The sequence below is a fragment of the Sarcophilus harrisii genome, chromosome 1 (genome assembly GCF_902635505.1).
Source record: "Sarcophilus harrisii chromosome 1, mSarHar1.11, whole genome shotgun sequence".
NCBI lineage: Eukaryota > Metazoa > Chordata > Mammalia > Dasyuromorphia > Dasyuridae > Sarcophilus > Sarcophilus harrisii.
In genome coordinates this window covers 453,947,820-453,962,415 of record NC_045426.1, presented here as the reverse complement: position 1 = coordinate 453,962,415, position 14,596 = coordinate 453,947,820, and the positions used below count along the sequence as shown (strand labels likewise).

At 37.8% G+C, this 14,596-nt stretch overlaps 1 protein-coding gene across 3 annotated transcripts in view; it reads left to right on the top strand.

Moving 5' to 3' along the window:
* Positions 1–1,221: 1,221 nt before the first annotated feature.
* Positions 1,222–14,596, top strand: part of LOC100918178 (serine/threonine-protein kinase Sgk3) — a 159,289-nt gene continuing 145,914 nt past the window's right edge. For 2 of the 3 annotated variants that reach the window (XM_031946325.1, XM_031946322.1), the window contains exon 1: positions 2,053–2,159. The gene's annotated coding sequence lies outside the window, so the exon portion shown is untranslated. Of the gene's footprint in view, positions 1,530–2,052; positions 2,160–14,596 lie in introns of those variants that run through there. The other variant, XM_031946323.1, reaches the window with a different exon arrangement.

Below are 14,596 nucleotides of genomic sequence, written 5' to 3'. Positions count from 1 at the left end.
TTGAGCTCTAAGAGATCTTGCAGCTTTGTCCTTGGCTTCTGCCTCCGCTTTTTTTTAGCCTCCAGCCAGCACCAACGTAAGATATGATGAATCTCTCTTGCCTTGAAGATAGGGCTTGTGGGTTCCAAGAGCTCTCTCCGACTCCAAGTAAAACTCTCTCCAGCTCAGTTTCTAGTAACTAACTCAAGTAAGTACCACAAGTAAGTACCTCCAGTCAGTCCCCAAGCTCCAAGAGCTCCCTCTATATATGTGTTAACTCCGCCTTCTGGAGGGAAAGGGATTCTGGGTTATCTCCCAGAGTGCAAAACCCTAACCCTGAACTCTCCCAAACGTGTGAACTCCATTGAGTACTTAGATACTTATGAGCTCTCTAAAAGTGTGAACACAAGCATTGTTCTTTCTATCAGTTCCACTTAGTATCTTGTTTCAAGTTCTGGCCCAAATATCTCTTCCTAAGATCGAATCAATCACACTGAACCATGCTAAACCAGATAACTATTGTCTCTATCAACTCCAATGTCTTAACGCTTTGTAAAGATTCCAACACACATATATGTATATATAATTTTAATAAGTTGATATACAAATGCTGGTGGAGTGCCTATAAAATAACTTTATTTATAAAGCAAAAAAAAAAAAAAAAAAAAAAAAAGTTGGTAGACCTCTGGCCTAGAGCTAGGGTTTAAGAGATGGAAAAAGCTTGGGGTATTGGATTTGGAATCAAAGGACCCGAGTTCAAATGTCACCCCCTTAGTAGTTAGGTGATGCAAAGGCAAGTCATTGATTCTCTAAAATGAAGGGACTGAACGAATTGTTTAATTAATTATAAATTCCTTCGCTCCCTAGGCCTCAATTTCCTGAGAAAGCTAGACCATTTGATTTTTTTTTCTAAGCTTCCTTCAATTCTAACTCTAGGATCTAGATAATTTTTTGTGATCTTTCTTTTGCAACGACTCATCGGAATTAAGTTTCTAGTTGTAAAAACAGACCTCCTTCACCCCCACCTCCATCATAGTTTTAAGCAACATTTGCTTACTAGTCCAGCACTCCCCCACTTCCGAATGAATAATGGGCGTTTTGCCTCTTTAGTTGCTGAGTGGGGGGAACTTGCTCACAACAGGGGTAGGGGCGGGAAAAGAAAATCCATCTAAGTTTTTCCAGATGTACTTGTGGGGGGGGGGGGGGGAGGGTATAATGAGGGAATGAAACAGCATTCGAGTGCCGGAGTTCTCTGCTCTAGGGCCGAACTGTAGGACCGGGCCTCTGAGGCTGGAGGCAGGAGAAGAGGCCACCCACACTGCAGTTCCCCCCAAGTCCTCCGGGAGCTCTGCACTCCCGCCCTCCGGCTCTCCAACGTCCTCAGATGATCCCGGGCCCCTCAAGGCTGCGCGCCTGGTGGGGGTGGAGGAGCCGCGGTTACTCCTGGCCCCTGCCTGGGGACGCGGAGGAAAAGCAGGGAGACGTGGGAGGCGGCTCCCCGGGATTTCGGACCGTCCTCTGAAGACTTCAACTGCCTGTACCGCCTGCAGGTACATGGATCTCGCACAAACTCACGTTCGCGCGCCCGAGTCCCGGACTGGCTCAGAGGTGCTAGGTGCAGGTCCGGCTTTGAGGAGCCTCGGGACAGAAACGGGGGGGGGGGGGGGGGGGGGGGGGGGGGGGGGGGGCTCATTAGCTTCACTTCGCCCTCGCGCCCTGGCTTGGAGGCCGCCTCGGGGTGCGGCCCCATGCTGGAAGGAGTGGGGGCGTGGAGCGGGACTGTGGCTGAAGTGACACCCAACGCCCACTTTTCCCCCTCTCTCTCTGTGTCCCCCTCCCACGCGCTGCTGCGGTCGGGGTCTGCCCGGCTGTTAACTCCCATCAGTAGGTCCGCCCGTCTGTCTGTCTGTCTGTCTGTCTGTCTCTCTGTCCGTCCGTCTGTCTGTCTGTCTGTCTCTCTGTCCGTCCGTCCGTCCGTCCGTCCGTCCCGCCGCCGGCCGCTCACTCTCCGGCAGCGCCTCGCGGTCTGTGCAGGCGGAGCCGCAGCTGGGAGGAACACGTCAGGAAGGAAACCGTGAAGCCGGCAGCCGCTGCCGGGAAAAGAGGAAGACAAAAGTTCTCGGGCTTGCACGCTGCGGGCCGCACGGCCAGGCGGACAGAGACGCACGGCCGGAGTCCGGGTAGGTACTTGCAGGGGGCTTCCTTCCTTACGCGGCTTTCCCCAGAGAACCCGGACCTCTCTCGCTGCAAGCGCCCGAGGTCCTGCGGCTGCTCAGAGCGCACCCCCCCCCCTCCCCCGCCCCCCACGGCCCCAACTCCGACCTCGGCGGAGCCGGGAAAAGCCCAGCGCGGGTAAAGCTAGCTGCGGCCTCGGAGGGCCACTTCTCTCCCTCCAACTCTCCCCTTTTTGGGGTTTAGTGGTCGGTCTGTCTTATCACCCCCAACTTCCCCCCCCTCCCCTCCATTTAGCCAGTACCTGAGGCCGTAAAAAACAATGATCTTCAATGATCTTTTTCATATAAAAAACTTTAGGGAAACCCGCCTAAATTGGTGGATTTTGCTCCCAAAATTCCGATTCAAGTCCTGATAGCCGAGATCATTAATGTAGGTTGGAATTTTGGAAATAATTAATAATAAATAATATATTATAAATATATATAAATAAATAAATAATAATAATAAATAAATTTGGAAATACAAAACTATTGGGGGTGGAGAGTTGGGAATAGATATCGTGGCAAGGAATCTCCCGAGAAAGGATTCAGCTGGACACCTGGCAAGAGAACCAGGAATGAGAGAAAGAGTCTTCGAAGTAAGGAGATTGGAATAGTTCTGTTCAGACATGAAGAAATTTACGGTACTGACCAAGTGTGGGAGAGCTTAAACAGTGATAGCACAACTCTTCTTGATTAACTTTGGATTTATACTTGGTTGTATTTTTATTAGAGACATGTGTGCGCTTTAGAAGTGTTTCCATAAGGTACTGTTTCAGTCCATTTTGGCAGTGGTGGTCCAAAGAAGAATAAACTAGAAGTGTTGTCACTTGGATAATACTTCCTGAAAGATCTTTATACTTATCCGGATTTTTTTTTTTTTGGTTAGCTTTGCTAGACTAGAAATATAATTTCACCCTGTAGGGAATCTGTAATGTGCAAATGAAATTAAATTGCTATATTTATCAATAGTTTGTGACTGAAGGGTGGTGATTCATGTATATGTATACACACACTATCTATAAATATATGTGTGTTTTGTAAAAATGTATGTATAAATGTATGCATGTAGATAGACGTGTAAAGCAGATTTTAAATATATTCAGCTGCTATTCAACCCTTTCTATGTATTTTTCAGTCCTGGTTTAAATTCACTTTGACTAGTCTGAACGATGCTTTCAGTTATTTTAATACAATAATTCACAAAGAAGTTCCATTCTGTCATGCTTCTTTATCAGAAACTTCATCGCCATAAGGAGCGATCAATCAATAGTCATTTATTAAGCACTTTCTATGTGTCAAACATTATGCAAAACGCTGGGGACACTAATACAAGAAGGAGATGCTTCCATCTCACAAAGAGTTTATATTTTAAAATAACATTGCAGGTATAGGAACAAATATTAGGATATGCATGTTTCAGAATGTGAATTTCCTCCCAGATTGTTGACCTAAACTGGAGAGATGGACTGACAGATAGACCTACCCCAATCAATTAAGTAACAAGCATTTTAATTAGCCATACTTATGCCTGGCACTGTGCTAGGAATACAAATATAAAGAGTCAAGTAATCACTATTGGCTAGGAATTTACATCCTAATGAAGAAGACAATGTGCATATAAGTATATATAGAATATTCAAACCTATTGTAACTTGGGAGGGAGAAAATTGAGAACACCCAGTTGAGATCAGAAAACAACTTCTTATAAAAGTTGATGTTTGAGTTGATTTCTGAAGACAGACAATTCAGGAATGAAAGGAAAAGTATTCCAATGGGGGTAGCCAGTACAAAGTATAGAGATGGGAGACATAGTCCCATATATGAGGAACACAAGCTAGTTTGGTTGGATCAAAGAATACAGGAAAGAAAATAATGCATTGAGACTGAAAAATAGGTAAGGCTAGGTTATGAAGGGCTTTGAAAGTTAAGCAGGTGTTTTGTATTTTGTCTTAGATACAATAGGGAACTACTGAGATGATCAGATTTTTAAAAAACACTTTGGTATGAGTATAAAGGATGGATTGAAGTGAGGAAAAACTTGAGACAAGTCTAGTGTGAATTGCAATAATTTAGGGGAGGGGCGATAGGAACTTGAACTAAGGTAGTAGCTGTGTGGGTAGAGAAAGATTAATTTGATGTTGAGAAGACAAAAATAGCTAAAATTTGTCAATTGTTGGGGCAATGTGGGGCAATGAAAAGTAAGGAGACAAGGATAATGCCAAGTTTGTGAACTAGGGGACTTGATTAAATTATTATTTAACATTATATAAATAAAATATTAAAGATTAATATTATAAATAATATTAAGTTATATAAAAAATTACCGTGTATCAATAATTAAATAAATATATTGATAATTAAATTATTGATAATTCAGCTAGTATTTATTAAGCATCTATTATGTGCTAAACATTGTTAGATATGGGTTGTTAGATTGTTAGATATTGTTAGATATCTAAGTACAAAGAATGAAATGATCTTTACTCATAATGATTTCTATTCCAATACCAAGTGAAAAGAAGGCCTAGGACAAAACCCCTAAACTCTCTCTCATGACTCTTCTTTCAGCAATGAATTGACTCAGACAGCACTCCCTGCCCCCTTTCCCAAGTGAACACGTCTTTTTCCAGGAATGCAGACTTGGTGGTGACCCTATATCATCTACCTGACTCTCTATCTTAGCATTGTTTCTCCAAGTATTCCACCCGTTGACCTAATGCTGAAAATAGTCAAGTCACTCTATAAGTATTTATTAAGGATCTACTAAGTGTAGGGGGATACAAAGAAAGATAAAAGATAGCCTCTGACTGACGTCAACTGTTACCTAGGTTAATTTTGTCAAAAGAAGTTTCATATTCAGATTATTAGTTGAGGGGATACTATATAGAGTTGAGGGAAAGACAAATAAAAATATGTAAATAGGGCACATATTTGTATATGTGTAATCTGTAGGTAAGTCACTCCTACTGCTTCTGTGTTAATTTCAAGTTGTCAATTAACTTTTTAAATTCTTTTTGGGTTTGGGTTTTTTTGTTTGGTTTTTGTTTTGTTTTGCTGAGGCAATTGGGGTTAAACCCAGGGTCACACAGCTAGGAAGTGTTAAATGTCTGAAAATATGCAGTTTAGGGCCTTAGCCCAATTTGTAGAGAAGTGAAATATTAAGTTGATCTAAATCGTACTCTGCCATGGCTTGCAAACTATAGATTTTGAGAAGAGATAGTCTCCTGTAATGTTCATTATTGGTAAGGGAATCTTTTCTTCTCCTTTCCTCACATGATTAGAAGCTGTCCATAGTATTCAAGAACCATCTTTCTTTCCCTTCCTCCAGTGCAAGCTTCTCCAAATTTCTTTGAAAAGTCAGAACAACAAAGGGAGACATTCAATACTAGGCAAATCCCAGTATCAAAAATATTATAACCAAAATCATTGTAGATTTAATAAGCTTAACTGTAAGAGCAGTGTTTTCAAATAATATCTGGACTTTGGAGTTTTCTTTGATAAGATTTGACCTGAAAAATACTGGTAAGGACTTTTAAAGATCTTTTTCTACCCAAATGTTTTGGTTTGACATACTGCTATATTCATAGTTGCCTATCTCTCTGCCTTTTGTGAGTTTCTCATCAATTCACCTTTAAAAACTACAGCTCCAATGCTGATACTCTGTGTGCGTAACTTTACCCAAGCACTTATATTAACTGATCAGGTTCATACAAGCATAATTGCCACAAGTACTTTTAATTAAAAAAAAAATTAAGTGATTACCATGGGCTTATAAGGGGCCAGTCATTCTTTCTAGTACAAGGGATAGTTTTACACAAAGAAATAATAACCTAAATACTTCCAGTGTGACCCTCTATATCCTTAAATGCATGTTCTTTGGACAGGTAACCTGTGATTAGAGAGAAAAATTAACTGTTAGGATGGTGGTTGTGGGGAAAGGGAGAAGAAGGAGAATCAAAGTTGGGGAGGCTTTCCCATGAGATATATTATATGGTATAATAGTGTTAATGAAGCTTGAACATGAATCATCTCCTTGTCAAAGTTGTACTTTGAGGAGGGGGTGGAATAAAATGCTTTTGAAACTTGCTTTGTTTCAAGAAACATTTTACCTTTGTTCCATCCAATCTACATGTATCTAAAAAAAATTCATGAATCTTGCTGTTGAAACTGCTGATTCATGAAATACAAGTTATATAACATATTGTTCCTGCCAGAAAATTATACCCCCCCTACACATAGACTCCTCCCCCATCATGTTAATTTCTCCTTTACTTTCCCCCACCAGACCACTCTTTTTTATTGCGGACTATCTTCTACTTTTGATTCTTAAGTAAGGATAAAGTCAAATACCAAGGATAGGTAATGATGCATCTTAACTATAAAAAAAAAAACACAAATAACAAATAGTTGTGTAACTTTTATTAGATTTCATTTTTGAGGGAAATCTGGATTTCATGTGTCAAAGCCTTTATCTGATGTGTTGAATACAAAAATACTTCCTTTTCTACTCACAGGAATGAACTCAAGTGAAAAAATAATTTTTAGGGGTAGATAAAATATATCTAGGATGCTTCCATGGTATGATATTGGGTAGAATTTCTCTTTGCTTTTCAAGTAGGGAATTGTTGTAAAAAGCTCTTTAGAAGTACATTGCTTATAAACAATTAAAAAATGGGAAAAGGCTACATCTACTAATATAGAATGTTGCAAACAGAGTATCTCCTCTTTCATTATTAATTAATGTTTAGAAGAAAATACATATGAATCTTTGAGAAATCCATGTCAGAAAAAATCTACATTCAAACCTGGATTGGTAGAGAGCACGCTGTATTTTTGTTAGGTTGGATTATAGTTCTCTGACTAATGCTTTCTCTTTAACTGTGGATAAATAACTTCTTTGAACTTCAGTTTCCTCATCTGTAAAATGTAAAGATGAATCAGAGCAACCAGTCCATTTGCAACTATCTCAGTAAAGCAGCCTACTTGATCCAGCTTAGTAGCAGTTGCCCAGGGGAAGAGTAGTTTGCCTGGTACAACCCAATAGAAGCCTCCAGCAACTGAGCGGTGGCCCAGTCCATCCCTTAAGCAATCAAACTTAATGACTGAGAAGCCTTCTCGGTCTAGTGAAGAAACAGCCAAGCTCTGGCTCCAATAGGGAGCCAGGACAGAAGCTAAGAAATCTTCTTGACCCTTGTTATGTGATGTTCAACTGTCAATCTCTTGGCATTCCTCAATAGTACAATGATTCAAAATTACCCTGAAGGATTTATGATGAAAAATGCTATCCATATTCAGAGAAAGAACTGATTGAAGCATACTTGTTTTGTTTTGTTTTATTTACTTTATTTTTCTTGAGGGCTTTTTTGGGGGGGCGGGGAGGAGAGAGATCAATGTTTTCTTCTGCAACATAACTTTTATGAAAATGTTTTCTACAACTTCACATATGTTTACTCAATGGGGGAGCTTTGAGGTGGAGAGGGAGGAAGGAAGAGAATCTGCAACTCAAAAGTTTTAAAAACAAATGTTAAAATTGTTCTACATCTAACTGGGAAAAAATAAAATATTAAATAAATAATTATCATATAAAAAAGGAAATCTACTTGACCCAGATTAGCATCTGATTAATGAGACACCATGCCCTACAAGGAACAAGCCCAGCTGAGCAGCTTCTCCATTGGAAATGCATTGCCGTTTGAGAAGATGGACAAGCTGAGCAAAAGAGCAGTCTATCACCAATATCATACCCTACAGTGAATTTCCTGAGGACCGTCTGAAAGAAGAAAGGACATTAAAGCCCTGCATTTCAGGAGTTGTGATTTGCCTTGGTCATATGTGTTTCCTACATATGTGGGAAACCATTGTGCTTTAAGTTTGTGCCCATATTCTACCCATTACTCTAGTACTTCATGGACTTTGTTCATTTCTGGGAAAGTGAGCTGTTTTGCTGTTACACTTGAGTAAATACCTTTGCTAGAGAACTGAATCTACTGAATTATTGTTAAGTGAAAGTGTGCTAATAGGGGCTCCTGAGCTAGTGTTAGGAGGATAAAAATTCACAACATTTTCTTTATACCTCTGAAAATAGTAGTAGCTTCTCTTCTAGAGATCCAGTGTCAATGCAAGTTGGAGGAGAGAACCCAGAAGGACTTGTAAATCAGCGCCAAAAAAAAGTTCCTAATGATCAAATGATTAGCATATATATATTCCAAATCTCAAAGCATCTTATAAATGCTGGCCCTAAATAATAGAACAAGAAGAAATAGCTAGAAATTGCAGAGGCAGATTTTAGCTCTATATAAAGAAAAAACTTTATAGTAAGTGAAACTGTCCCAAAGAGCAATAGGGTGTTTTGGAAAGGAAAGGGATTAAGGGGAAACTAGTTGAATTTTTATTTGGGATGCTATAGAGAAGTTTCCCTATTTCAAACAAGTTGAACTAAAAGGTGTTTTGAAAATAAAAAGCTTTAATAAAAAAAATAAAATAAATTGACTTGTTCCAAGTCATACAGCTAGTTAGTCAGAGAGTCAAGAGCATAGACCTAGTTCTCCCAAAGTCTCACATGGTGCTCAAATGACTGAATTTTCATAACATGCAAGTGAATTGGATTTCAATGAGGGAGGGCTATGCAAGCTCACCTGTCTCACTTTCCCCTCTCGAGCCTTCTGGGTCCAGTGCAAGACCTACTTCTGTTCTTTACAGCAGTAGTCTTAGACCTATGTGTGAGTTGAGGGCTTACAGGGGTGCAGAATTATGATGGGATATTTGAAAATCTGTATTGACTCGAATAACATGCTTCATTATCTATGTGTTACTGCTTTTCAAATGTATGCAGGTGCTGTTGTGATAAATAAAATACAAATTCTTTTAAATATTAAAGAATTCATAGAAGCTCTTTGTCACCATGTATTTTTCTCAATTCCTATATGCTTAGTAGTACAATTGTTATGGTATAGAAGGTTTTGATATTAAGAAATCTTCATATGTAATCAAAGGCTAAGAGCACTGTATTAATGAGATCAATTTCAGGATTCCATTTTCTTGATCAATTAGTTTTCTCTATTCTCTGACCATAAAGTGTGCCGTAATCTCCTAACAAACTGTTTAGTAAATATGTGTTAGTGAGCATAAAAAATGGTCATAAAGAGAATTGGATGATACAGAGCAGATGGACATCCCTCTCCCTCAAAAAAAAAAAAAAAAAAAAAAGACCCTATCATTATTACTAAAAGAAACTGTCCCCTTAAAGTATATGTCTTACTAATAGTAGATCAATGAATATTTAGAAAATAATAATAATGAGTTTTATATACATTGCAAAGTTCTTTGCATATATTATCTCATGTGAATCTTGCAACAATCTTGTGAGGTAAGTAACTAGAGAACTCCTGGCATATTTTGGCTTCCTTTCCTTCTGGGACATTCCCCAGGGAAAAAACCCTTTAGAAACTTAAGAAGAAACTACCTCCACACCCTCATTTTATAGACGAGAAAGCTGAGAGTCAGCAAGATTCAGTGTTTTTCAATGGTCAGATTCTCTGACTCCACAGCCAATACTTTCCCCCACCGTTCCACACTGACTTTCTTCTCTCCGGGAAAGACTTGTGTATATCTGCCATGTCATTGCCCCATGCCAACTCCCTCAACCCAAACTTTTTTCCTCTTTCACAACTTATGACTTAGTCAATTCCATCTCAGGCAATTAATTTCTCTGACATATTCCCAAATCCTCTATTACTCCCTTCCTCTTCTTAATCTTGCCTTGTTTACTCAGGGATTGCTCTCTTCCTTTTTAATTTTCATTAATATTTCCATTTGTGTGCAGCATATACACACACACAAAATTTCTAGTCACAGTTGAGAAGCATATTAATCATAGACTATCAAAAAAAAGGCTTAAGTTTTGAAGCAATCTCAATCAGAAAACACTACTTAAATGCTTATTATGTGCTATATACTAACACATATATTATGTTCTATATACTAGCACATATATTATGTGCTAGGTAAAAAAGGATTTTGAAAAAGTGGACTCACCCTGGGAGATACATGTATACACATAAAGGAATATGCAAAAGAAGTACAAAGTAATTTGGGTAGGGAAGCCCTAGCAGCTGCAGGAGAAAGAAAGCAAGGAAGATGTCATATAATAGAAGGGTACTTAAAGAAGATCTGGACAGAAAATAGGGACTTTAGAAAGTGGCAGGCAACAAGGAATGCATTCTAAGACCATGAAAAGGCTGGTATGAAGATTATATATGAAGAATAAATAATAGGAAAGGCAGTCTGTCTAAACAATACTGTCTATGAAACACAGTAATGAATAAATAATAATGACTGCGAAGATTTGATGGGGCTAGCTTGTGAAAAGCTTTAAATGCCAATTAAAGAGGGGCAGCTAGGTGGCACAGTGGATGGAGCACAGGCTCTCCAATCAGGAGGATCTAAGTTCAAATCCAGCCTCAGATTCTTAATAGCAAATGGCAAATCACTTAATCCCACTTGCCTCCCAAATAAAGGAATTTGTATTTGATCCTAGAGGTAATAGTGTTCACACTTGTGATTTAAGAAAATAATTTTGGCACTTTTATGGAGGAAGGATTGGGGCAGGGAGAGACTTGAAGCAGGCAGATCAATTAGGAGGCTGTTGCAATAGTCTAGTCAAGAAATGCTGAGATCCTAATTAGCCCGATGACCTTGTGAACAGGCAGAAAAGCATGATTGAGAGAGATATTGGAAATGTGGAGTAAGTGAGAGTAAGAAATTGAAGATGATTCCAAGTTTATAAATCTGAATGATTAAAAGGAGGTGCCAATACCATCAACAGGAAGTGGGTTTAGAAGGGAAAAATGGGTAGCCCTTGCTCAGCAAGCCCTCACACCAGAGGTGCTAATCTTCCCTGAACTGACTTCTGTTTTAGGTATAAAACCCTGGAGATTCTGAAGACTATTTCCAAGTATTTCAAGAACTTTTTGAGATTCCTATAGTATTTCTGATCTGTATCTGATATCCATCCAGTAGGATGTTTGAGGTTCAGCATGGAGATGTATTGATAAGTTGATTTGGTTTTCGGTAGCCTGGAGATGATCATTACAACCATGAAATAGCTGAGAGAGAAAAGAGAAAGCACCTAAGACAAAGGCTTGGAGTACTCCATTAATTAAAAGACATGACATGGATGACAATTCAACAAATAAGTCTGGACTAGTATGGACTAAATGGACTAGTATGACAAGAAACAACGATGTTGCCAAACCTAGAGAGGAAAGCTTGTCCAAGAGATTCAGGCAATCAACAACCTTAAATGCTGCAGAGAGCGATCCCGAAGGATCAGGAATAAGAAAAGGGTCTTAGATTTAGCAAATAAAAGATCATTAGTGATCTTTTGAGAGGGGAATTTTGGTTGAATGATGTTGAAAGCCAGATTGCAAAGGATTGAGAAGTGAGAGGAAAGCAAATGAAGGCACTAAGTATCCGCAATTTTTTAGGCATTTAGCTGAAAAATAGAAAGAAGAAGAAATAATAAGATGATACCTTGAAATTATAATAGTCTTCTTAGAGTTTATTTTTTTTTATAGTTTTGGGCACATTTTTTATTCATCAGGGAACAAGTACATAGGTCTTTTAGTGAATAGAGTATTCGGCCTAGATTCAGAAGATTCATCTTTCCAGGTTCAAACCCAACTTCAGACATTTTCTAGCTGTGTGACCCTGCTCAAGTTATTTAATTCTGTTTGCTTCCATTTCCTCATTTGGAAAATGAGCTGGAGAAGGAAATGGCAAATCACTCCAGTATCTTTGCTAGGAAAATGGCAGATGGATCATGGAGATTTAGATGCAACTGAAAAACTACTTAATAACAACAAAAATAACTACATTGAGAGAAATTAAAAATTATCAAAAGAGATGATAGTGGGATCAATCTGTTGGAGAAGATTATAAAGGAATGGGATCACTCTGTTACTGCTGAGGTTACTGACAAAAACCTGAAAACAATACATACCATCAAAGCACTTATATTCTAATAGACATAGTATAAGTCTAGTACCAGCATCCTCTAAAGTTCTTGAAAACATTTGGAAATATTCTGTAGAATCTCCAATGACTTTTTTTTTTTTAAATTCAGGAAGTAGCTTTTTAAAAAATTTATGTTTTCTGTTTCTTATATTGTCATAGTTATGCCTAGTAGCCTCTTCCCTGCTCACTATTTTAGAAAGTGTTATAATGCATCCCCTTGATGATTCATTGGCCTAGTAATAAAAGTATAAATTAATTTTGAAAGTATTGTAATTTTTTACATTAGCACAACCCAGACATGAACACTAAATATTTCTTCAGGTATTTAAATTGTCCTTTTGTATGTTTTGCACACAAGTTAATCCCCATATATTATATGCATTTTGTAATCATTTAGAATAAGATTTCCCTTTCTGTTTTTGCTTCTTTCATTTATGTAATGTATCTTTATATAAAAATGCTATTGATTTTTGAAAGTTTATTTGTAGCCTGCAATTTTGCTGAAATTATCTCAATTAGTATCTTTGCTGATTCCTTAGGAATTTCTGAGTACAATATCATATCATTTTTCTATCTCCTTTTTACTTATCTTTGTAAAAGTACTTTACTTGTCCTTTAATTTCTTTCTCTTGTCTTATTGCTGTTTGCTAGCATTTCCAGAACTATTTCAAAAAGTAGTAGGGAGAATAGAAATCCTTGCTTCACTTGAATTGTATATCCAATATTAAATTCAATATATCCAAAACCAAATCTTTCTCCCCATTTCCCTATTACTACAATCCTCTTTTTCTGTATTACTACAGAAAGCAATATATCCTCCTGGTACTTCAGTTTCTCAACCTAGGAGTCTTCGGAGAGATTCCTCACTGTCTTTCACTCCCTGATTTGGTACCACGGTCTATTTCACTTTTACAACATCTTTCTAATACACATCCTTCTCTCCACTGATACTGCTACATGTCCCCCCTCCACCCCAACTCAATAATCTCCAGTGCCTCCATGTTGTCTCCAAGATCAAACAGGGAGCCATCCCCAACCCCTCTTATTTCTAGTGCCTTCTCTCTAGAAATTATTTCCTGTTTATTTTGTATGTAGCTTACTTGGTATATATTTGTTTGCATGTTATCTCTTCGTTACAGTGTAAACTCCTGGAAGGCAGGGATTATTTCTTTTTCTTACTTGTATTCCCAGAGTTTACTACAGTGTCTGGCATCTATTAAAGTGCTGAATAAATGTTTATTAATTGATTCTTGGGAAAGGTTCTAGTGTATCTTCCATTGCATATAATGCTTGGTTTTGGTTTTAGATAAGGAATTATCTTTTATGACATGGACCTTAAAAATAACTCTTCTTTATTCAGTTTGTAAAAACTAAAGTCAATTATTTAAATGTGATCCATTTGTAGTTTAATCATATTTCAGTCTCCATTTTATGTCTTCTTTTGTTTAGTATTTGATTTTCTTAAAAATGTAAGGAATGGCACAATGAAAACATCAAGTAATCAGTGGTTTGAATATGTGGAATTTTTTCTGTGTTGTTGGTATTCAGGAGAATGACTTTGTTAATTGGCAGGGTTTATTATCTAAACTAGAGGCTGATCAGAGAGATATATTAGTAGTCTGATGTAATTAGAAAAGCTTTGCTTACTGGATGTAGCTAGTGACTTTGGGTTAACGCCATTTGACAATTCCAAGTACCTCTGAAAAGATATAATGACAGATTTTATACTTGTTTTTCTATTATTGCACCAGAGTAAGATTATTTTAGGAATGTTTTATCCTCATATGTTAAAGGAAATCTCATGTTCTCTTCTCAAATCTAAACTATAATCTCAATTAGGTTTTTATATTTTTATATTGTAGTGTTAAAAGCACATTTGTATTAAGATATCAATGTAGGCAGGTTTTGACCAGTAGTTCGTGGGGCTATAGGATTTGATATTTTGATTACTTCATTTACATAATGAAAGAGAAAAATGTGTTTGTGAAAAATTCATAAATTTCATCAAATTTGGAATGACTCAATTTGGTAGTATCCAAATTGGTAGTATCCAGATAGTTTCTGGCCTTTGATACTTCAATGCTCTGATCAATTCCTGTGAGTCCAGGCTCCCTAATCAACCTCTGTATTTCCCTTCTCACTGCTTTTGCTTATTTGTTATTTGCTTTTTTAGTTTGGCTCCAAAGCTAGCCTTGGATAGGGACTTAAGGAAGCAAACAGATATTATTTATTTAAAATAAAACAAAAACACCCTGAGGCTTTTGTTAACCTCCTTTATCAAAACTAGGAATGTAACTGTCTTCCTTTCCCTTCCCTAGTCCATAAACACCACTCCCTTTAGAGTTAGAAAATTACAAAAACAAAGAAGATAAACAAGAGAAACAAAT